The 21,893-nt window shown below is 39.5% G+C and overlaps 1 protein-coding gene across 3 annotated transcripts in view; it reads right to left on the bottom strand.

Annotated features, from left to right (window-relative positions):
• LOC111233590 (immunoglobulin superfamily member 21-like) overlaps positions 1-21,893 on the bottom strand; it is a 173,185-nt gene that overhangs the window by 141,160 nt on the left and 10,132 nt on the right. The gene's annotated exons all lie outside the window — the stretch shown is intronic.

The following is a 21,893-nucleotide window of genomic DNA, read 5'->3' as shown; positions in this document are numbered from 1 at the left end:
CCATATACACACACGTGTGTGTGTGTGTGTGTGTGTGTTATTCTGTTACATGTTTGTGGTTGACAGGATGGCGGTGTTCACTGGTATCTTTTGAACATCGAAAGTGTGCCATGGCAGAAAAAAAGGTTGGGAAACACTGCCTGAGGCTGTGTACTTTCTGAAACTCTGAAAACTGTAATCCTCAACAAAATATGCTGTGGCCTGTTGAAAAGTAATTTCTGTGTGAGACTGTGTGGATAATATGAATACTCGATTTGCTTCAATTGCATGTGTAGCTGTGTGTGGATACATATCTCTGCTTTGAAACTGAATTGCTTGATTTTGTGTGTACCTCTCTGTGTGTGCGTGTATCAGGATGTTTATAAACTATATGGTTTATGTATACTTAAGTTTGTTCAATGTTTGTGTGCATGAATATGCATCAGTAAGATTGTGAGAGAGAGAGAGAGAGAGAGAGAGAGAGAGAGAGAGAGAGAGAGAGAGAGAGTGCATAAAAGGCAATAATCTACGAAACAAGGTTATTTGCATATGCTCTTGAATTAGGCTGCCAGACTCCTCCGCCTAGTGTTTAATCACGCATTTAATCAATTCACTGCATACAGCTGTGCAGAAACCCTGAGTTCACTCTCACCAATATTCTGATCTTACAACCTCTCAAAGCAAACAGACCTGCGACATGTTTCAACTTTCACTCGCACACACAAGTGTTTAAAAGAGCATAATTCATTCAATTAGCTCATAATGCATTTTTGTTAAGCTACTCACCACAATAATGTTTCAACCCACATCCAGTTTATGAAAGCCCTTAAAAGTATATAATAAGAGAACAAACACATAACACCATAATAACAAGGAAAACATAATAAACCCATATGAGTTATTTCCACTGTGGCCCTCGGGTGAACTACATTAAGAACTTCCCTCACCGCATTGCACAGAGAAATTCATGATACTTTTATGCACAGCCTTGTTAACTGACCCGCTGTGGAGAGTTAGAGGTGGAGAGCAGCCTGACTGTGTGGCCCAGTTAAAATATCTGAACTCACAGAAATTACAGACGCCCTACAGCTGAACTTTGCTGTCTCTACAGTCAAGTGACAGTGAAGATGTCACGCACTGATGCCTGGGAAAAGTTCTCCTGTGAATCTCTATTGATTACCTATTGCTGACTCTTAGCTGCAGAGCACTTGGCAAGAGGTTGATTTTGTCTGGGTGCTGTTCAAAGCAGAAATACATCTGGTGATGGAGAAGCATTTTAGGGGAGGGGAGGGGAGAGGAGGAGGGAGTGGGGGTGCAAACCTAAGATGGCATTTTCCAGTGAGGACAGGCTACAAAGCCGAGCAGGAGAGCTTTGGCTGGAGACCAGAGTGTTTCCTGTACTCAAAGCACATCATTCCAAGTAACACTTGTTCTAGTCCCTTATGCAATTTCCTAAAGAATATCCAACAGTGGGAACGTGGACTGATTTCAAAGGAGTATAAATGCTACCCAATTTTCAGATGGCACAACTGGTATTGCAGTCGCTTTTCTTTGGTCCAATCATGGTGACGTGGATGGTTCAATGAGGAATTATCCTTTCTAAGGCAATGAGGTACGGCCAAGGTCAGTGACTAACCAGTTTATAAAGCCACACAAAAACCCACTTAAATGACAAAAATCTCAATTCCAAAGAATTAACATCACATTTAAGTCAATAGTGCTGTGAAAATTTCAGGTTAAACAAAATTTAATACGTACAGACAGTCTGCAGTTAATAAAACATCTGATAACTTCAGACATTTCTATAAGGAAAGACTGCTTTCTTTGTGTATTGTCCCCTTAGTGACTGAACTGCAAGGGCGTTTACTACTCACTCAGGTCAGTCTGAGGCCTACCCTTCTGAATATAAAACAGTCTGCAGCTTCGTCACCTGCCCTTTTCTCTGCCAGTGACTTCATACATCACAGTGTTGTCTGGGCAGAGCCCTTGGAACATGGAATTTATATGAGATTACGGTTTTACAGGCTCTGACTGTATTGTCAACACCCGGCAGCGCTGAAGAGACTAATTCCTACATTCAGATGGAATCGACAAGAGAGGAACAACATGTTCAGTACAGTAACAGCTTTTTTTTTTCTTTTTTTTAAAACTGATTCTATCCTATAAGATAAATCACCAGTTTGGTAATAGCAATTGATGATACTCATGCCACATTTTCAGATGTGGTCTATTGTAAATATTTAGCAATAATCATAATAATAATAGAAAACATTCTACCCTTTTTAATATGGCCCTATCATGATTCCTTCAATGCTGCCTTTCAGTATGGAAGCCTTACAGTGAATCAACTACTTTGTAGCTTGCATCATGCTGAGCGAACTGTGTGAGTAGCTTTAGAAGAGGCTAAGATGAAAGAGCAGTGGGTTTTGGACTAATTATTTCTGCTTACTTGATAAGGATAACTCGCCATGACCACAGGGCTAGCCCAAAGTCTGGCTGTGTGACAACCGCAATCACTAGTGTAAGATGCGGGGTGCACATCCAGAGCAGAATCTAGAACAGGTGACGGATCAGGAGACACTCAGAATTTAACTATGTTTATTTGTCATTAATCCGGAGGAGATTGCTTGGGTTTGGGCATATGTTGTTTTATGAGTAGCCTGTATACTATCACACATTCGCTTTTAGATGGTAGCTGCTTTGCTCTGAGGAGCCTCAACAATTGCTCTTAAAAGTTTACCTCACCCATCAAGATCCACCTCTCTCTGCCGCTTACTTGTTTTGCTATGTCTTTAGTTTGATTTTCCAACATTCACTGAAGTCTGTTATCGCAAAAATCACAGTGGAGCTCAGTGGCATTTTGTTGATGGCACTCACAAGTACCAAAAATTATGTGCCATTTGTACCAAAAATTATATTGGAATTATATTTGCAAATTCTAGCATCATATCATCATGCATTAATCATGACACTGAAAGTGTAATTCACAACCCTTGTTGTTATGAACACTTTCGTGGAGGAACATTGCCAAAATACACCCTGCAAAGGTCTGTCTCTGCTCAGAGGAAAGTGTTCAAGCACTCACTGATGAAGTGTGTGCACCAGTAAAGGCACTGCTGTGGATATTGGAAAATGAAAGGCAGGATTATTGTACATAAAAGATGCTACTGTACTGTCTTCATGGTGTTTCTGCCCAGAGTCAAAAATTAGCATCTAATTTACCAAAGCAGCATCTAATCAAGCAAAAAGCCTTCCTTCTGGGCAAACTGAGGCACAGCTCAAACCTACCATAGTGGTGGGATCTCCTCATGCTTTCACACATGCACTGCATGTGAACTTATCTTCACATTACCTGGAGGAGCTGTGTGTGAGTTCATGTAAGAAGGTGGCTTACCAAAGGTGAAGTCATCAACAAGATCAGAAAATCAGTTTAGCAAGACAGAAATGGAAATATACATCAATGATGTAAGAAGCTACTCAAACTTTCTACAAGGCTGTAATTCCACTCTGAGGAAACTTATCTGGGCATGTGCTGAGGATAAAATGAATGCAGGGGAAGTTATTGCGTTCTCCTCTAAGGAAATGGAATGACACAAATGCACAAAGGATAAAGGTTTCATATAGGAACGGCTCTGAAGACACTCTCTCCAAAGCCTTTGGAGCTGGCAGATACCACTGTTACAGCTGATGTCATTCAAGAATCCCAAGATAATAATACACACGTGAAGTATAACAGTCTTTTTAAAAAGTGGAACCACCATAGTAGTCATTGCACAGTAGTCTTAGGTGGTACAAAATTTTTATTTTTTTAAAAATTTTTTAACTACTTCCCTGAAATAGCCACTGAGATAAAGTTCTGGAAGACAGAAAAGAAAAATAAAACCCCTTAAACCACAGCTTTCATGATATACAGTTGTGCAAATGTGTACCTACTTTTGAAAACTGGAGGAACTCGCATACATAACTGATCCCAGAAAATTACCAGCGCTGGTAGATCCAGCAGAATATATAATCAACCACATTTATTAAGTCTCATCCCACCATTTGTGCAATCCCTCCTTTAATGCATGTGCAAAAAGGAAGGAGGCGCACTTCACTAATTACATGAAAGGGCAAGGAGCGCCTCAGATGACAAGCACACTGTTCTTCCAGTTGATGTGGTTGTTTGATAAATTACATGCTTATTTCTATGTGTACCAAAGGCTTAGTGAATGTGGCCTTCTCTTCAGAAGGGATAACATCTCTTGCTTTCTTCTTCCGTCAATGAACACATCAATGTGCGCAGTAGTTTTGATGTTGTGCCTCATTTCTCTGTTCACACATCTCACAAAAAAACACGTTGGTGTATATAAATTACTTATCATTCATTCAGCACTTGAATAAGTCTAGAGAAGTCTCTTCTTTTGGTCACCATGACAGTGTGCAGGCACAGTGACCTCTCACAGACCAAGAATTGCAATGCGTTGTCATTTTATGTCTGAAAAATGACAATTGTGTACAAAAAATAAAAAAATAACACATTTTACGCAGTGAAACTAAGCTACAGCCGACAGGAAGTTCTGGACATTGGCACAGTGAGTATGATGGACTATCCAGCGTGAAATGAAAAACTGCTGCATCTTTGTTTTCATTGAAACATGGCAACATTCTGGACATGGCCATTAAGCTGTTGTCTGGTGAGCCCGGTTAGACTCGCCCGGTGGATATACGTGGTTACGTGCTGGGAGCGGGTGGTCGTGATTGTCGCTGGACAAGAGCTTTCACCATCATTGCATTTACAAGACAAGAGGTTATAATACACACTCTGAGAAGCGCTATGTCTTCAGGGCAGATAAGAGGCTACAGTGAGTCGCTATCGGAAGGTGACAAGATGGACCAGGGCTAGCTGGTTAGCGTGCTAACTTCAGTAGAACAAAAGACGTGAAGGAGACAAGAGTCAACATTGGCCTTGCTTTCCACCACTGGAAACAGCTCTTGGTGAGTAAAGGAGTGAACTTTGAATCTGAACTCGCAACGTTTCTTACAGACTGGTGAGTAAACAGCTGTTATTGCTAATGTTAGCTATGTACCAATAGCAAAACTTCCAAGTAGCTCCTTTAAGACTGTAGTGTTTGTATGCGTGCTCTATGTTGACGACATTTCATTTCCCTGAATGTTTGTCAATCACATTAATGGATATTATGAATATTAATGAACAGTCCTGGGTTACCCTGTGCAACTGTTGTTGAAGGAAAGCACTTTTGATCAAACAACCTTGTCTCTATCTCTCTGTCTCTAACCTCACTCTTAGCCATCATGAACACCACAGTTTTTCTTGAACACTAACAGCTAATACAAATTAGTTGCGCATTAATGTCATTTGTAAGACAATCAAATGAAACACTTGAATGATCAACTGTATACTTTATTGATCAACCCCAGAGAAAATCAGTCCATAGCTGTGGATCAGGGACCCGTCCTTCGAAGGCTGAACTGAAATGAGACGGTTTGGTGTACGAAGGATTTCCTATTTATCCTCGCTCGTCGTTTTATTTGCAGAGTCTGCTATATTCACTTTTAGAAAAGTGATTCATTACTGGCATGCAATGAATCTTGGGATAGGTTGGGCCACAAAAGGATCCACCCATTGGATCCTTCGTTGCTTGGGAAACGAAGGACGCATTTCTCGGCCTCATTTGAAGGAGCCCTTGGAGTGGAACAGCCTTGTTGTGCCAATGTGATGCAAGGTCTTCAAATGCAGCGTTTGAAGGATGCAGCCCCTGAATTGAGACACAGCTCGTGTGTATATTTTGTGTAATGTGTGTGGCATTTATTATGATGATCAACAAGGTCTCCAAACATAATGACAAAATATATCATTTGTTATTGCCTTGTGACCCTCTAATGTCCTTATCAGCAGGACAACATTTTTGTCAGCGCCTTCCAAAAAGCAAAAGACAAAACAAAATTGATTCATACGACACTGTTATGGTTAGTGTGGTGAGATTTAGGCAGAAAAACGAGCTGCTTTAAGTTCTACAAAGATCATGGTTCAAGTTCCAACAACTGCCGAGTTATTTTGGAGAACCTTAGCCATCATGGGTAAAATAAAACAAACAGACAGACAGACAGACTCATTATGATCCTGTGAAAAATATGACTTACATATCAACCAAGAGTTTAACAGAATCTAACATCAGGATTCAAGTACAAACTGCATGTTTCTATACTAGTTTTATAAAACCTTCAGTGTCTTTCAAATATTCTAATATAAACAAAAATGAATGAATGAATTTTTGTTTTTTTTAGAGATGTGACATTTTGCAGTGTGTAATTGGTCCAATGCTTCTCCATTCAGTTTAGCTCCTCTGCGACTGGGCAGATCTCATTCCCCAAACCCGTTGTTAAGAAGCATTAAAAAAAAATGTGAAAAACAATTATGCCTAAGCTTCTTTTCCATAATAATCCAGCCCTAATATTTGTGGTAATTGCTGTCATTATTATGTGTTGTTCACATGTAATGAATGTGCAATAGCTGCTTCAGCACAGTCAGCACAAAGAGTGACAGAGCAGAAACTGTATTTCCAGATCGCAGTGATTACTGACCATTAATGATGTGCACACTTCCGGACAGAACATCTGGCAGACTTTAACATTTAACATGTCACATTATTACTAGAAAATTCTGCAATGCACTCTATACACTCTATGTTCCATTTGTTGAATGTACATTAGATTAGCTCTCCAGCTATTTACTTTTACTATTTCCATATGATGAATAAATGAATTTAATGAGTTTTAATTTAAAAAAAAAAAGAAGCAAATATGCAGACACTGTAAATGTGCAAGTGCTGAAGCGTACCAGTGGGAGAAAACAGAATTATTCACACACAATTTCACAATATTTGTTTTGAAAAAAACAACAAAAAAATGATTCCTCACAAAGCCTGTGGCAGTGGTTTCTGAGGACAATACAACCACTTTTTAACCTTGATGCAAAATCACCTTGGTTTTGCGAAAGTGGCAGCTGAGAGGGGACGCATCACATATGAAGGAACTCACAATGCGCTCTTTGTTTCATTGAAACATGGAACAGTGGGGATGAGGCCACCGTGTTCACATCTCTCCTCATAATTACACCCACTTATTTCTTACATCTCATCACTTTATGTCCTTGACAACCTCTGAGTTTTTAATCTACTGTAGGATTTAACCTTCTTTACTGGCCTGTGAATGCATGCTTTGGGTCACATGTTGTAATCCTGCCCATCCTCTGCTTATCATTCCTTCTCTGCTCTATACTTACACTGCCATACTATCTGCTATAATGTTCTTCGCTCATCTCGTTACAGACGTCATTTTTAACTCTAGCTGACATCATATTACACATGGTTAACATTTTTGCAGTAACTAGAAGCAAGAAGAAATCAGTCTACATTACATTATATGGTTAAAAGTAAATAAATAAAAATAAGCCTTTATCTAGACGTATGTAGAGACATTGAGACTTCAAGGAAACCATTTTGACAGATCCTGAATGAACAATACGTAGCTATTGCCCATAACAAAGAATTTTCTCCTCTTTAACAGATTTACCATCACAGCCTTTGGAGAATTTGCACTTAGATTGGTGATAATTGCAATTTAACAGTAGTTGAAACTAACAAAAGTATAACAACTAATGTATAACTAATGAACTAATTAATATTGCATTAATGTAACTACTTTGGTGAAATGAAAGTATCTCTTATCCTACAATATCTTTGATTTTCCCTTATTATAGAAACCATTAGCTGCCATGAATACACTGCCATTTCCTTTCTTTCTGCATAAGCAGACACATTGATAAGAATATTTCTGGCCAACTATCTAGGTATTCGTGCAGACTGAAATACTAGAAAAAGTTTAAATGAATTAATAGATAAAGAAAAAGTATTTCATTTTTCCTTCTGAGAAGCCAGCCTGTACAGTAATTACATCAGACGATGACAAAGGGATGTGGCAGGTAGAGTACTTTTGCCATTTGTTATTGTGGGCCACAGTAGTTTGACTCATTAGTTGTAAAAGGCTGCATCTGGCCTCATTCATCAGGATGTAAATGCAATAGTGCAAGACAGGACTGAAGAGAGAATACTGACACAGCCAGTGTCCATTGGACAGACTTTTAAAGCACATGCTACATAGGTTTGCAATCAGCGCCGAAATATGGATCTCAACTAGATACAAGGTGCTTTATTTATCTGTATTGATCCATCTACATACCTATTTAGAAGCTATCTGTACTATATACAGGGATGGAAATGTTTGCATTATTAAAACAGCGAACATACGATAATAGAGCTGAGTGCATCTGTGGAGGGGAGGAAGGAAGCCAAGGGATATTAAGTTGTATTAGGTCCTTATCATTAACATCAGACAAGAAAAAGTTGAGACGACAACAATAGTGTTAAGAATTGAAATGAATTTCTGCCACTTTGCATTGTAACATGTTGTGATTTCTGGTTACTTTTTAATGCTGGAGTCTGAAGAATATAAATAATATGGTCCATTCAAGCAGAGAAGTAGTGTCTCCTGTTCTTTCAGCTGTATTTTTACAGCCTGTGTGTTGTAGAGCCTAATAGCCGGTACAGTAGCAGGTTTCTTCCTTTCTTGCTTCACCATCTTTAACTCTGCATGATTGAGTGAGATATGCCTGCGCATTTGATACATTACTGCAATTAGTGAGTCTTCCATGACTGTGTTTACAGGAGCTTTTGTCAGAAAGCCCCGGTTTGTCTTTAAGACTAAGATTTAAAAATGGAGGCAGGCTATGGATTTAACCTGAGCAGGTGTTGTTTAAAATCTCCAGTGGGCGTATCATTGTCATCTCGAGTTATTTTAACTTTCTGTCTCGCAAGCACATGATCATAAAGAAAGGAATAATGTGTTGTTTCAGCCAGATCTTTTTCTGGCTCAGTATGGTATAATCCTTTTCGTCAGCTGATGTCTTTCCTCATGGGTGGAGCCTAAAAAATGGGATTAATATTAACCAGTGTGTAGCCTCAGATGGAATGGTAAAGAGTAGGAATTATGAATAGTCCAGTCCTACAACTGGCACGATTCGTTTTACTCTTTATTCTGAGATTATTATCCTGAGCACCGATAGCAGCAAGTCTGGTCCCACCAGGAGAGGGGCTGAATGGAGGATAGAAGGGATGAGACATACATCGCCACACTCCGTCTCTGGAGGGTGACAGATGTCTACTTCGCAATACCCTTTAATTCTAAATTCTAATTCTAGAAAAAAAAAAAATCTCCCAATCCCATAGAATATATGATGCCAGAAGGAGATGATTTACATATAAACTGCTTTGACATGTATTTTAACATGCTATCTGTGATGATGATGTTACTGGAGGAATCTAAAGCTGACCTTTGTTCCTTCCCTCGAACCAAATGACAGAGAGAGTGTGAGCGTGACACGATAATCTCCCAACGATTCGTGCTCAGCTGTCCAACATATACAGCACTGTCCTCTGTTTTTAAATAATGAAATAATAATTTTAAAAAAACAAGCAACACAGGGTTACTTTCAATTACATAACATCTGTTTTGTTGTTGTTGTGGCATCAGATGTCCAACATCTGATATCAAGGACATTTTACTGAATTCAATGAAGTCAAAGTGCACTGAAATTTTCTCATTTTTAGTTCTGCTACTGTGCAAAATTGAGGCCGGGCATTCATATTCATTGGGTTTGCATATAAAAAAAAAAGGGGGATTAGATAAAATGGCAAACAAAACTGATAATACACTCTATTGAATCTGCAATCTGACTGCATCCCATAACTGGCGTTTTCTATCCTCGAGTATTACTATGACATGATGGAGGTCTCACTATCCTGCAGAATGTAGCCTAATGTTCAGTCAGCTGTGGCGAGGACTAATGTGAGCTTTCTCTTACATTCAGCTCCCGTTGGAGGAGGCCGCCACAGGAGGAAACGGAGCAGCTGAGTGGGTGCGTAAATCAAACTGCAGAAATGACAGGAAAGCAATTTAGTTCAACTTTGCCATTGCTTTTGCCAAACAGGTGTGGAACCAATATTTAATACTTATGGAAAAAAAATAAAAAATAAAAAAACGCATTATGCAGGCTTGACGAGGCGATTACGTGAATGCGTACTTAATGTGAAGGTAGCCTTACCCTTACTAGACTAAAACTGGTGTTGCTGAAGCAATTGTAATTTCGTCAGAACCAATACCATCCATGATGGATTTCCTTCATCCCAATATAGATTTGTTAATATTGAGTCGACAATTTAGAGTCGATCTGCCAAATGACTCTAAATTGTCCGTAGGTGTGAATGTGAGTGTGAATACTTGTTTGTCTCTATACGTGAGCCCTGTGACAGACGGGTGACCTGGGTTAGGGTGTACCCCGCCTCTCACCCATTGTCAGCTGGGATTGGCTCCAGCCCCACGTGACCCTCAATGGATGAATGGATGGATCTGCCACTACCAATTCGAATCCAATATTTAGTTATAGTTTTAGTTTTTCTCCTAATGTGTAATACAGCTGCATGGCTATACAGTATGCCTGCACAATATACTGTAGTTTCTTTTGGTGTTTTGTGTGATTGCCATAGAAACTTAAGTGTCAGTCAGAGACAGGAAAGTTTGGACGACTTTTTTTTTTTTTTTTCTTCCCTAGCATTTATAAAAAATTCCATTACTGACGTTCAAAAATAATCCTGAGCTGTCAGTGGCACATTTCACCTGCACAGTATTACAAAAGTGGATGGAAATCAATTGATTTTAACTGACTGTTTATCTTGCTCGCTGTCATGCACTGTAAGTGTGTATCAATCAAGGGAAAATTATGCTTTTTTTTTTTAACCATTTGTTTTGTGCTGTGCAGTTCACTCATGCTTGAAACAGACTGGGCTTTAAGGGCCTACATCTGCTAAATATAGCTTGATCTGTACCAGTCTAGATGCGGTCAGTTTGGGACCTGCCCTCCATCCTCATACGACAACAGGATATAGAAGAACACACTACAGCACCTCAGCAAGCCCCAGTCAAGAATCAGCATCAGGAAGACTATCGTTTTTTGTCATCAACTGCCTTGACTGAGTCAAGAGTTTAGTTTTAGTTCATGACCAAAGCTCGGAAAGAGAGATTCCCAGTCTGCCAATCTACTTATTACACACTTAAAGTGCACAGCTCTCCAGGCTGTTTTCCTCCTACTCCCATTCCCTATTACCATTGCTTCCCCATGCTGCTCTCTAAGTCTGATTAAGTACAATCCAGTGGGGGTGTTTCAGCACAAACTTGATCCATGGCCGAGGGCTGACTTTACTCTGCCGCGTCAGAGCCAAAGATTTGGCACAAGCTATTCCCACTTCATATTCATCACTTTCATTACAGTCTGGATACGGAGAATTGCAACCTAGTGAGAGCTCTAATAAAACATGGGATAAATGAGTTTCTCATACTGTTGAGCTTAGCCACCCATTGTCTGGGGATACAAGATTACATGATGCACAACAATTTTCTTCACAGGAAAAAAAAAACCCAAAAAAACCCAAAAAACAAAACAAAACAAAAACACCAGGACTTTTCATGAAGGATGTCTCCAGAGTGATATTCTCTGAAATCAAAATCCTTTTTTCTCCTGGCTACAAAGAGAAGATCTGACCTTAACACCAAGCAGCACCAAATATTTTCATAAACTGATGAAATAACATAGAGCCTGCAAATGCTACCAAAATAAGAGCCACTCAATATTAAGTTCATCCATTAGTCTGTGTAAAAGGTAACAAAGTCACTGATAGTATGTTTTATGATGTTAGTAAAACACAGCTTAAACTATGCTAAGTGCTTGTAAAAAAGATTGTTATCAACAGCAGCAGTAAAGCAGATTTTTACAGATACTGTGACTTTGTTCAGACAGAGGCGTCAGTTTAAATACAACTTGTGTTTGTGTTTGAAATGTAACATCTAACGGCTACAACTGAATTTGACATACCCTCCAACCATGTGATCTAGGGAATGGAAAAAGGCGGCCATTGCTATTCTTTGTATAACTAGGGTGTTCAAATAAACTTACAAAACAGCATGTACTGGCATCTGTAGGTATCTAATATCAATTGTTTTTTCATAGAACTGGGCATTGGTCAGATAAACCATTGGAGGATTTAATACTCAAAAATTAATAAATCAAACTCCCTGGACGTGATAAATGAAGGGAGACAGAACTGCTAAGATGCCGAGGCGATCTTCTCAAGCCGCACTTCCTCTCAGGCTCTGATGACACGCCGCACATGACATTAAGTGACAGGGACAGTCACCATATCACCAGTCAACCTCACTTTGCCACATGATATGTTTAAGAAAAGTTGTCATCTGCTCATATGCTTCGGCATTGTCTTGCCTTTGTTCTACTGAACGACATAATGAGCTACAATGTTAATGCTTCAACGGTAATTTTGGTGTTACGGTTTACGAGACTGCAGACTTCTGCAGGGGGTAAAACTTAAAAGTGGTGCAGCAGGTTGTTTTAATATTTCTGCACTGCAATGCAACATGCACAGTAAAAAAAAAATTTTAAACAGAGCAACAAACTGTAAGACTTGTGCTAGCTGATGACTAATCCAAAGAGCACAAGAGTGTGCTGCCTTGCCTGCCATCGCATTAGAGCAAAGACATGACCGGAAGGGTTTACAAATAGCTGAAAGAAAATTATTTTTATCAAACATGTATCAGAATTTAATTTTTAGTTACTGTCTAATAACCACAAGGAAAAAAGAATGGCAGATAACCTTGTACAATAAGTGCTCAGACATAGACAACTACTTTATTTCAAGGTTAAGTACCGAGTGTTTGTTAATGTAAACAGCTTTGGAAATGTATGCTTGCATGCTTCAAGCCCTTGCAGTCAGGGGAAGAGAGAATTACACTGTGACCCCACATTACATACAGTACTTTCCTACTACAGGTTAATTCCTCCGAGCATAACAGCACCGCAAACAGCCAACAGTTAGGAGTCATTTCAGCTGCTACCTGACACATATTGTATTCGACTTTCCTGAAAAAAGCTGTGCTGTAACTGAGAGCTACCAGGTAAAAAGGCTTAGGCCACAATCACTTTCAGAGTTAAAATTAACACTGACAGTTTTATTGGGAGAGAATAAATTAGATCATCTTTGCTTCATACAACAATGCAGACTGAAAGAGCGAGGAGCAAAATGTTAAGTGTAATCACCACAGAAGATAAAGCAACCTCGCAATGTTAAGCTTCGTCTTGCAAAACAGTGAAGTAAGACAATCATATCTAAAGAAGGCTATGATCCATATGCAACAGTAGTTTCTATCACTGTGTAATTCACGTCACGTGTTCAGGAGATTAATTCTCTGAACTTGCATGACAAGTTCTGTGGCGGATCAAAGGTTTGTTGATAAATGTTATCATAAATGACAGACGTTAAAGGATGAACACAGAGACTCGTCCTATCGCAGAACGACTGTCTGCGAAACTTCACTGAAACCCTCTCCTGTGACTGGAGAGAGACGTCTTCATGATTTTTTTTTTTTTTGTTTTTTTTTTCGTGATGTAGAAAATGTAGGGACGCTGTCCCGAGGGGAAGAAAGTCTCTCTGTGGCTCATATGTAGGAAGTCAGTGTGCATAAAAGGAAATAATCTGTTGTCATAAGATGCATAGCCCACACAATCCTCCCTTACTCCCATCTGCACAGCTTCCGCCCATCCAGAGTGACGTCAATGTGCAGATTAGAGGTTTTTTTTTTTTTTTTCCTCTTTTCCCATCTCTTCCCTTTTTTCACGCCTAATCTGGATTTTTCATGAAACCTCTGCGATGCTGCATTCACTGCCTGAAAGATGGCTTTGAACAGCTCTTGACATAAGAAACGGAAGAATCAAACTGAAAAGGCAGTGATTTGGGATATTTACAGTTGCTACATACTGAGAGTAGATGGAAGTGTAAAAGGGGGCTTTAAATTAAGAGTAAAAGAATGGGATTTCTGGCCTTTCAGATTAAAGCATTGTTGTTTATATTTAAGAATGGGCATTCTCAAAAGGGAATATAGAAAAGATATTAAAGGTCACATATTGTAGAAAGTGAGATTTCCAGCTCTCTTTTGATTATAAAGCAGATCTAGGTGTATATCAATACTGTGAAAGTGTCAAAGTCCTCATCCCAGAGACAAAATGCACACAACCCGGGAATGGTTCCTTAAAACGAGCCATCAGGACTTGTAACTTTGTGATGTCACAAAGAAACATTCATCGCCCTCAGCCATGCCCAGGCTCATAGCCTCTCCTCTGATTGGCTCACTGACATGTTGTTACAAGGCTAGAGCTCCAGAGAGAAGCCTGAGAGAGATGTAAAGCTACATTGAGAGATGGTCTTTGGTACTTAAAACCACAACTATATCTTCTTATGGATATCAAAACTTAGAGTAAAACACCAGAAAAGTGTAAAATATGGGACCTTTAATGTCATTACTGGGGTTGATCTGTTACAACAATTTAATCTCCTTATATAATGAGGAGGTGCAGTAATACTCACTAAAGATCCATGTCCCCGGTTAGTTTTCCTGAACGTACAGTGCCGTTTTACCCCTTTCCAGGAGGCAGACAATGTACATTATCTTTAATCTTATCTCAGGTTTGGTATATTTCACTGTAAATGCAAGTCATACTGACCCATCCATGTTCCTTTATAACATAACCTTGATACACTGTACATAGTGTATGCTAACACAGAAAAACGCAAGGGCAGCCAGTGTCTTATCTTTTCAAACTGAGGTCAAAATGATGTTGAATAATTCTGTTCCTACAAAAATGCTCATCGCTTGCAAAAAGAAAGCAACCTGCAAAATGTTGGTATATGAAAAAATCCTCATCTTCGTACGGCAGTGTTACTCCTGGAAGCTTAAGCCCCCTGTGATGAACCATGAATGCAGAGATAAGTGTCATGTGTAATGTACAAGGCACTTCTCAAAGTCTCTAATAAGAAGGCTAATGTTAGGACACAGTGGCAGAGCAATTGTTATTACTCAGCAGCCATGTTTGAACACGATAAGCAAAATCGCATAATCCACATTAGCATGTAGGAAACAGTGGGGGGAGAATACGGTAAAACTGCTGATAAAGCCTGTCAAGAAATCCCTGCTTCTGCTGGCTCCTAATTTCACAAGAATAAGGTTCTAAAATTAAAATGACATAAAACAACGTTCACAGATAACAGCTCTGGTAAGGAAACATATGACACTATTTGACAACAACGTATTGCTCACTTTAGATCACAGACAGGAATGGTATACTTTCTCTGAGCAGGCCGTCTTGGGAGACCTTTCCGAGCAAAGCTCATCTATACTCTTTTCTCTATCTCTGCAAACCACCAGCTGCTGAGGGAATCAGAGATGCTTCAAACTCCCACGCAAGCCAAAGACATCAGCAAGCCAGCCCACATCTGCGTATGAAGGACGTAAGGGGTAGAAAGGAAAGTTACTGTGCTGTTTGAACTGCCTTGTCCCAAGCCTTTAGTTGTCTCTACTAATCACAGGCTTTATCATTTGATCATCTGGAGCATCGCTGCTTGAGAACGCAAGGGAGAACTGTCCTTTATATTATATATATATATATATATATATATAAATAAATAAATGAAAGTGCTTCCTTGTACCAGGAGGCGAGAAGCTGTGGTGGTAGTAGAAGGACAGATTTGACATGATGTTTACAGATTCTGTTACATTGTGGGAGACATACAGTGCAAATGTATCCAAAGATTGTGCATTAATCCAATGATTTGAGGTGAGTACCTTACACCGTTGACCATTAGCCTGTGTGTGGTAGTAGATATAAGTGTGTGTGTGTGTGTGTGTGTGTGTGGGTCTGTGGAGTGTGTTTGGACCTCAGTTGGAAAAAAACCTTTGTTTCATTTCCAAGAGTGTAGTTGTGATCCTATATATTAATCTCTCCCTCACCGTCCTCCTCCTGATCTCAGGTGAGGGATGTTGTGGCTGGAGGCCAACACTTGCTTTGTACTCCCTAAGCCACACCCACCTTTGAGCAATCCAATCAAATCTAGATTTACCTAAATCCCTCTTGTAATTATATCCCTTCCCTATATTCCGTTTCGCTCAGAAATATGTCACATTACGGATGCCAAAAAGATGCTCTTGACTTAAAGCAGTTAAAGCTCCTCTACTTACTAATCAGATAATAAACTTCAAATGTTCGCTGGTGTTCTGCAGGGAGCGCATTACGCCACAAAGACCGTTTCAGGTCATTTTGATTTCTCAGTAAAAGCTATTTCAATTTCAGCACAGTGGTCTACATGTACAAAGCTGGCTGAAGCTCTTCAACAAAAGGTGCAATTTCTGGGTCACCAACCTGTTTCAAGTTTTAATATGGCTCTTTCATCATATTAAATGGGATTTCAAGTTACAAAAGATCCAGACTAAAAGGCGAGCACAACAAAAGTTATCCTTTAATTGAAGGTGATCACTGAAAGGAAAAAAAAAAATGGCAGTCGTACACATGGTATGCACAGTGGATACTGCGCTGGGTAAGTCCTGGATTCTGGCTATTAGATGCAGTGCAGCCATCTTTGCGTAGTATTGCTCCTCTCAGCGAGTGTAAGAGGTCAACCAGAGATGCAAAGCAGTTTTGTGTTGCATGTCAGTGGGTCTGAGCGAGCTCCACGCTGTTGCAAATACCTCATTGTGTTGAATAGTGGTCCCGCTGTCGCATCAGAGATATCAGCAGAATACATAATAGAGTTTTAAGACAAATGGGACCCTATCAGCTGCAGAGGATATTGTGATTTTAAATGGTGAATCTATCTCAACAGTACTGCATCGTGTATTGAACCTGGGTTATTCTAGGTGAATCAAAAACATTCTGAGCAATAAATCAGTAAATAAACCAAGCAGCTGGACCGCACTTTTATAGTCATTCCACTCTATGTGTTCTCCGGCTAACAGGAGCACATACTGTAAGGTTAATAAATTTCTTTAAACAGTCACAATGACTGACCAAACAAAACGCAGCAAGACAAAACAATGAATACAGCTCTTAATCTGCGCATAATCATTTTATATAACAGCTGAAAGCTGCAGTGCTGATGCAAAGCCGGGTGATTGTTAGATAGTGGCATAACCACAACCCATTTTCCAGCCACTATCTCCTCTCACTTCCTGTGAGTGAAGACCAGCCATCAGTAGCAGACAGTCACAGTGTACCGGAAACCATCAGATCTAACATCAGATCCAGTGCCTGTGAAATCTGTCAATACTGCTATGATCCACAATCTACAAGGCAACCTACAACACCATGGTGGGAGGCAAGACATTTTCTTAGATGCTTTATTCAGCAGGTGGAACAGAGGGTCTTAAAATAAACTTGCGCTCAAGGAAAACATGACATGAAATACTTATTTTTTTTATTTTTATTTTTTTTTTTAAACCTGTGGTATATTCAAACATAAAGCCTACAGTAAGTCTCTCGCAGGCATGCCATGTCATGTTTAGTTGAGTGCCACGCTATAATTTTACAGCCAACCACCTGTAGCTGTATGTTTCTATATTTCCTCATTTTCTGCATTTTCAACAGTAACAACTCTTAATAGCCACAACAGTGTGTTGTACGGCATTGCATAAATCTGTTTCCCATAATGCTCAGTATCTATTTGACCTTTGACACAGTGACCATGAGTCCATGAACGTTGATTATTTCACTCCTTATCCCTGTAATATTCCTACCAGATTCTACTGCTGGCAAATCACTAGAGCCCGCCTGTCCCATTTCCTGATCTACATAAAAAAGAAATGAGAAAAAAAATCAGAGCGCCTTGTTCTTTACTGCGTTGCTCTTTGAACCTGTATGCAGCTGTTCAGACCTGAACCTAAAGCAGTTCCCACTTGCCATTTGCATTTATTTACATTATGACATGCAACGACTGAATGTGTAACTTTTTTTTTTTTTTTTTTTAATTCACTGTAACACTAGTGAAAACATTAAAACGAAATATATAAATATGAGTATCTGAGACGCATAATTGATTGCACTGGACAGCAAATTATCACTTGTAAGAGTAAACAAGACAGAATATTATTCATGTAGCTTTCAAGAAAAACATCTCCAGTAATAATTATGCAGAAGGACATATCTAATGCTACTGTGGAAGACACTTCATCCACAGCTTGCTCAAAAAAAATAAAAAATAAAAATGAAAGGAAAGGAAAATGTGATACAGTATTAGAGATACTTTCAAAGTACGTCCACCCTTGCTTTGACCTGGTTGGTGTGGTAAATAAATAAATAAATAGAAAGAGGAGTTGAGCTGTGGATTTTGCAGTTATGAGATATAGTGCCTTAACCATTGCTGGGGCATCTTGTCTGGTCAATACAGTACAAGGCTGCAGCTAGTAGACTGGTAACTTAGCTTCTCACACAGACTCAAAGGCAACAAAAACCAGCACCTCTTAATCTCAATGATTTACATCTTGTATTTTTTTTCTTTAATCTGTACAAAATCCAAAATCACAAAATGTTGAGTGCTGGTTTTACTCTCCCAGCCATTAACTATTTTGTGAGCATATGCAGTGTGGCCGACTGCCACTGGGCTATCAGAGATCCGCTTTGCTCAGTCACTTACTCATGGCTGCTGGGTGGACACGGCTCTTTTCTAATTGTGTACAAGAGTGCACATTAGTTTGCTTGGAAGGACCTTGTCCAGTTGCGTGTTGTTTATATAAATAGAGCTCAAATGAAGTTCAGCGAGCCAACTGAACTTTGATTTCTATTAGGTAAGACTGATCTCTTAAAATGGTCAAGGCCAGAGTAGTGAAAATAGCAAGCCAGCTACTCCTGCCAGAGAGAAAAGCTTCAAAAAGGTGCAATTTAATATAATTTCAATTCAGCTTCTGAACACTCCTATCTATAGTTCTTAATCGCTTAAAGAAATCTCTGTGAAGCTCTGTGGAGCAAGTCTGGTCTTCCCTAAATGGCATTGTAATACAGATGGCAAAACCACTGTGCCAATTATTATTAGAACGTTTTTTTTGATGAATTCAAGATCAAGTAACCAACGGTAAAAACATGCAAACAGAAAGAAAGAGAGGCCACATTTTCTAACTGAAACCCAGAAGGATAACACTATTCATCCAATTAAATTGTAGGGTGCTGGCCCGGATGAATTCATTCCTCCCCGACAAGAAGTCATAAATCAACAGTGAACTATAAACTATGTCTTGAACAGCAGCAAGTGGTTGTGAGTGAGCAGTTGTGATCATTTAGCAGGGATGAATCCGGACCAACAGATCATCTGCTTCACACAGTTTTTGGTTTAGTGTCAAGACATCAGGTCGCTGCAGCTGTCAGCTGAAATTAGTTATTATCTAAATTGTAAAATGTGCACTGTTCTGTTTATGGTGTTACACCAACTGACAACCAACAACAACTACAGCCTCTACAGCAAATTCAAAGTACGTCCACCCTTGCTTTGACCTGGTTGGTGTGGTAAATAAATAAATAAATAGAAAGAGGAGTTGAGCTGTGGATTTTGCAGTTATGAGATATAGTGCCTTAACCATTGCTGGGGCATCTTGTCTGGTCAATACAGTACAAGGCTGCAGCTAGTAGACTGGTAACTTAGCTTCTCACACAGACTCAAAGGCAACAAAAACCAGCACCTCTTAATCTCAATGATTTACATCTTGTATTTTTTTTTCTTTAATCTGTACAAAATCCAAAATCACAAAATGTTGAGTGGTGGTTTTATGTGCCAGACTATTTCTTGGCTAAAAACAGATAGCCTAATTTTCTTAAGTCTTGTTTTGTCACTGTGAAGTTGCCAGACAACCAGTTAAGACTCCAGGAGGTCACTGCTCCCAGCCTAGAAACGCTCTGACACGTAACCCTCTGCAAAATATTTTTACACTTTAAATTTTCTAAGAATTAAGCAAATAAGATGTTAAATGGTGAGCGTTAGAGGTGCTGTTAGGTGGATTTATTTCTACCTTCTTAAGTTTTAAAGAATTTCAGGTAATTCTTGCCAAATCAGGATCAAATGCTGTTCAACTCTGTTGGATCGGATTTGATAATGTTTGACCTACAGGGTAAGCACTCCAGTGAGATCAATCCTCATAATGGTGTGTCTGCACTGATGCTGCAAAAAGTCAATCAGATGTAACAAGTGCACTGGAGGTTAAAAACACAGCTACATGTTGTGAACATGGACATGTAGCTGTGCCAGTGGCTTAGGGAAGAAACTGTGTATGTACAATATACTTTTTTTTTTTCCTCTTTTACATTGTATGTCTGGGGAAACGCACGTAGTCACTCCACTCCACTGTGTGTGCACACAAACAGCAAAAAGAGCATGCATGAAACATGTATAAAAAAAAAGCAACTCCTGTCAAAACACTAAGCTCACATCTGCTGAATATGTATCCTGCTCTTTAAACACTGGTGCTGTGACATGCTTAATAGCCAAATATAAATCCTGAACCACTGTATTTCACGAGCTGAGGCTAGCTTGTAAGCACAGATGTATTAAGCAGAGGGCTGTGTTTCTAAGAGTTTTTAAAAAAAGAAAAAAAAAGGGGAGCACATCTGGCAGACAACGATGGAGCACGGGCTGCAAGTTAACCGAGAGGACAAAAAGTTTCAATCTAAAATGAGATACTGTATGCATCATTTCTCAAAAAAAAAAAAAAAAAAAATGCTGACAAGAAACACACTTGGGGGAAAATAAGAATGCATGATATTTCAAGATAGAGACGAGAGAGGAGTCACTGACCACAGGCCCTGTCTTTGGGAAAATCTATCTACACCGGTGGACACATTGAAATAGAAAACCCTCTTTAAAGACACACATATACACAGGGAAATTGTATACTGGCATGAATCGAGTATGATATCCAGAAGACAGCAGACATCAGTTTATATAAAGAGAACTGCTTGAGGGATAAAAAATAAAATAAAAAAAACAGACAATAAAGGTGACATTCTGAGGTCTATCCACAGCATGAATCTATTTTGGTTTAGTGACAAGAAAAGCCAACAACAAGCGCCCTGCCAACTGATTTGTTCAATTCTACCTTTCACTATTTGTTTACGTGGTGATCGATGTTAACCACTGCACACGTCTCACAGTCACTCAGCTGCAATATCTCATGAAAGCAGAGGAATCTAAGCTTTTCGTGAACAGTTCAAATGAGCGTGACTGCATTACCGAGGCACTCCCAAATACTTTACATAGTGCAAGGCCGCTGTGTGGCTCAGCATCCCAGAGGTATTTAGTAACTTAACTTTATGTTAAGCCCAGCTGACATAATGATTTTCCTATGTGGGTCAAGCGAAGGTCAAACACACTTCAAAACAACAAAATCCTCAGCGAGCAGAGAAGGGTTAACAGGTTAGTTTGTAAGGCATGTTACTCAGATGTTGTAGCCAGGAGTGAACTCTCATCTTAAGTCCTTCAAACACCAAAGTGTTGCCATGTGCAGAGAGTAGCTATGAGACTATGACTCCAGCTGAATGATAAGCAGCCCTACACAAGACTCTTTTTTTTTTTTTTGTTGCAATTCTCAGAAAATGGAATTAAGTGCTTGCTATGCAGTGTTGTAAGGCAAAGCTCTTTATGATGTATGACACCATGTAGAGAACAAAATGCCCCTGCAGAATGCCACGGGGACCATATGTGAGGATGAGAGTTAACAGTGAGGGAACGTGCTTAAACGACTGCCACCAGGTCTTTATCTGTGGCAAATATTTGAATAATTGAGGCTTTCCCCGAAATTGCAGCACAAAAATCCCCCCCTCCAGTCCCAACAGCGCTGCCTCCCACAAGAAGAAAAGAGCCACAGAAGACAGCCAAATCATTCTTTACACAAGACATACACCGGTTCAGATCCAGAAATTGCCT

The sequence above is a fragment of the Seriola dumerili genome, unplaced genomic scaffold (assembly GCF_002260705.1).
Source record: "Seriola dumerili isolate Sdu_G_001 unplaced genomic scaffold, Sdu_1.0 BDQW01000409.1, whole genome shotgun sequence".
Classification (NCBI taxonomy): Eukaryota; Metazoa; Chordata; class Actinopteri; order Carangiformes; family Carangidae; genus Seriola; species Seriola dumerili.
This window is presented reverse-complemented; position numbering and strand designations above follow the sequence as displayed.